Source organism: Nanorana parkeri, unplaced genomic scaffold (genome assembly GCF_000935625.1).
Source record: "Nanorana parkeri isolate BGI_ZX_2015 unplaced genomic scaffold, ASM93562v1 scaffold371, whole genome shotgun sequence".
Classification (NCBI taxonomy): Eukaryota; Metazoa; Chordata; class Amphibia; order Anura; family Dicroglossidae; genus Nanorana; species Nanorana parkeri.
This window is the reverse complement of record NW_017306639.1, coordinates 1,034,739-1,038,742: the sequence shown is the minus strand read 5'-3', so window position 1 is coordinate 1,038,742 and position 4,004 is coordinate 1,034,739. Positions and strand designations below refer to the sequence as shown.

General features: G+C 43.3%; 1 protein-coding gene across 1 annotated transcript in view; it reads left to right on the top strand.

Moving 5' to 3' along the window:
- ZC3H3 (zinc finger CCCH-type containing 3) overlaps nt 1-4,004 on the top strand; it is a 132,221-nt gene that overhangs the window by 70,782 nt on the left and 57,435 nt on the right. The window lies entirely within an intron of this gene.

Below are 4,004 nucleotides of genomic sequence, written 5' to 3'. Positions count from 1 at the left end.
GGCGGTAATGGGCACAGGGGGCAATGGGCTGTTATCCTGCCTGGGGCCTTTTTTGGTGTTACTCGAGCTCTGTTGGCCGTGTTCTGAGCCAGCATTACCATGTGAGAGAATTTAGCATTCTGCATTTTACAGGAATTTTCAGCCTCAGTAGAAATGACTTCAAACCTTTGTAAATCTCCCGGGAACTTGCACTTCAAGCAATTTAGGAATGTTTTACAGCCTTTCTCCAAGTTCTTAGCCAGGGAATGGACTGAGTATTGAGACTCTCATGGGTTTTCTATGAAGATATCATGTGAATGAGTCCGTAACGTGTTGTAAATGATCGCGGATTTATAGTGTATTGAGTTGTAAAGTAAATGGTATAAACCTTCATGACTGACCCGTATAACACGGTATAAGAATCATGGAAAGCCATATTTATAAACCGATCCGCACTTTCAGTGTAAAAACATACAGCTGTAATGCCGCTGAATTGGTCAAAGATACGGGGACCTTGTAGTACGCGGCCGGGCTGCTCATTTTAGGTGTTTTCTTCCTTGTCTCAAGGGGAAGGCTCCGGAGTCCAGAACAGGAGCTGTTTGTATGTCAGAGAGTGTTCAGAACGCCGTGTTTTCTTAACACATTAGCAGCTGCTCATTTTGACACCTTTCACATGGCAGCATAAAGAATGTTATTCCCTCATCCTCCGTACAGGGAACTTGTCTTCTGTTTTGTCCTTCAGACACCATTTATTAAACCCCCCTCCTAAGAAGGATGGACCTCCCTGTTTATAAGCCCCGTTCCTGCTAAAGATAGACCTCCACATTTATAAACCTCTCTGATACTAAAGATGGAGATCCAGGTTCATGAAACCTCTCTCCTACTAAAGACTGACCTCTCCGTTCATAATCCTCTCTCCTACTAAAGCAGGACCTTCAGGTTCCTTAATCCCCACTCCTACTAAAGAGAGATCTCTCCATTCCTAACCCACTCTCCTCCTAAAGATGAAAACTTTCCCTTTCTTGAACCTTTTTCCTTCAAAAGATGAACTTTCCAGTTCATAAACTTCTCTTCTACTAACGAGGGACCTCCCAGTTCTTGATCCCTTCTCCTACTAAAGATCAAAACTTCCCTGTTCATAAACATCTCTCCTTCTAATGATAGACCTCCACATTTACAAACCTCTCTCCTACTAAAGGTGGAGCTCCAGGTTCATTAAACCCCTCTCCTACTAAAGATGGACCTGCCCGGTAGTAATCCTATCCCCTGCTAAAGTTGAACCTCCAAGTCCCTAAACCCTAGTTTGTAAACCTCTCTCCTACTAAAGAGAGACCTCTCTGTTCCTTACCCATTCTCCTCCTAAAGATAAAAACTTTTCCTTTCAGGAACCTTTTACGTTCAAAAGACTTTGCAGGTCATAAACTCATCTTCTGCTTAAGAGGGACCTCCCAATTCTTGATCCCTTCTCCTACTAAAGATCAAAACTTCCCTTTTCATAAACATCTCTCCTTCTACGGATAGACCTCCACATTCATGAAACCTCATTCCTATTAAAGCTGGTTCTCCGGGTTCCTCAAACCTCTCTTCTACTAAAGTGGGACCTCAATATTCCTTTAACCTCTCTGCTACTAAAGCTGGACCTCCGGGTTCCTAAAACCCCTCTCCTTCTAAAGTGGGATCTCCACGTTTCTTAAACCCCTCTCCTACTAAAGCTGGACCTCCACATTCCTTAAACCCCTCTCATATGAAATTGGGACCTCCCAGTTCATTATCTACCCTACTAAAAATAAAAACTTCCCTGTTCATGAACTCCTCTCCTACTAAAGCTAGACCTCCACATTTACAAACCTCTCTCCTACTAAAGATGGAGCTCCACGCTCAATGAACTCTTCTCCTACTAAAGGTGACCTCCCTGTTCTTATTCTTCTCTCTTACTAATGATGGACCTCTCTATGTTTAAACCTCTGTGCCACTAAAGATGTACCTGCATATTACTTATACCCCTTCTCATACTATAGTTGAACTTCTCCATTCATGAGCTTCTATCCCACGAAAATTGCACCTCCATGTTCATAAATCCCTCTCCTACTAAGAATAGACCTCCCTGTTTAGGAGCCCCTCTCATACTAAATATCGACCTTCCCATTCATGAACTCTTCTCTTACTATCGATGGACCTCTCCATTCATGAACCCCCCTCCTACTAAAGGTGGACCTCCCTGTCCATAAGCCTTTCCTCCAATTAATGGTGGACTTCCCCATTCATGAACTCCTATCCTACTTAAACTGGACCTCCTGGTTCAGGAACCCCTCTCCTACTAAAGGTGGACCTCCCTGTTCATTAAACCCCGCTCCTGCTAAAAAGAGATCTCTCTGTTCCTAATCTGCTCTCCTACTGAAGATGGACCTCCCCTGTTCATGAACCCCTCTCCTGCTAAATATGGGCCTCCCTTTTATTAAACCCCTCTCCTCCTAAAGATACAATTTCCCCTTTTATGAACCTTTTTCCATCTTGAGATGAACATAAACATCTCCTTCTACAAAGAGAATCTTCCTATTTAAAAATCTCTCTTACTAAAGAGGGACCTCCTCGTTCATGGTCCCCCCTCCTTCTATTGATGAACTTCCCCATCCATGAACCATATTGGGTTTGTTAAATCCAAACCTAGTTTTTGCCTTTTGGCTTCATAAGATCCCCTTTGAATTACATATTTAGCAGTGTAGGTGACAGCAGTGCATATAGCAGTGTAGTTGACGTCAGTGTATATAGGAGAGAGAGAGTCTTAAAGCAAACACCTTCTGCTCTTGGTAGAAGACCCATGGTGCTCTGGGAGTCCTGTGTCATGGTTATCCTTTGTATGAAATGTATCAAATAATCAGATGTAAAACATCGATTTTGAAGACCAATGAACATAAAAATAAAACGTGTATCCGGCATCTCAGGAAGGTGATGATGAAAAGATGGCACCGTCCTTCTGGAGAGAAAACACCAATGAAAGCATTTTCAGTGTGGTCTCTCTGAGAGGTAATCAAAGTGTTTGATGCAATACTTATCCTGAACACATTTACACTATATTTCCAAAAGTGTTGGGACATCCCTCCAAATCATTGGATTCAGGTGTTCTGTGACATTTCCTGGCTACTGAATATTCCCGGTCACCTGTTACTGGGATTATAACAAAGTGGAAGCAACTGGGAACAACAGCAACTCAGCCAGGAAGTGGTAGGCCCCGTCACATGACAGAGCGGGGTCAGCGCATGCTGAAGCGCACAGTGCGCAGAAGTCGCCAACTGTCTGCAGAGTCAATAGCTACAGACCTCCAAACTCCATGCGGCCGTCAGATTGGCACAACAACAGTGCGTAGAGAGCTCCATGGAATGGGTTTCCATGGCTGAGCAGCTGCATCCAAGCCGTTTAGTGTAACTGACACTAGGTCCACTTCAAAGGGAATCTCTCAATGTACAAGGAAGGCAGATGCCATTGCTTTCTTGTATTCTAGAGATGCATGCTCCAAGGCCATCATCCCGATCCTTGCACGGACGTGCAATGCATACGCAGACCTTGAATCCCAAAGTCACTGCACACACAGAGCCCAGGCCGCAGTGCCGCCTCTCATCGGGTTAAGTCGTTTTGTTCTTTTACCTTCAAATCTTTAAAAAAAAAATATCTCTGGAAGCGCCCCGCACCCCCTCCCCCGCTCCTACAGGAAATAGATGAAAGTATATTTTAAATTAATTTTACGACATTTTTTTTCAGTAATATTTTTGTTTTAAATAGATTTATAAGCAGCTCGGGAGCCATTTGGGGAAATTTATGAAGATAATTTTCGCTCTGTGGATAAGGTTAAATTTACACCTGCTATTTCCATATTAATTCACCCGGCTAAGTGGATCTAATTTTCCCTCCTCTCCCTCCTGCCGGCCGATGGCGGCCTTTTCCTAATGTAATTTCCTGCTCTGTAAATCAGCTGGATCGCCAGTCACGATCAACTTAAATTAACTTAAATTAATTTACTTAAAAAGAGT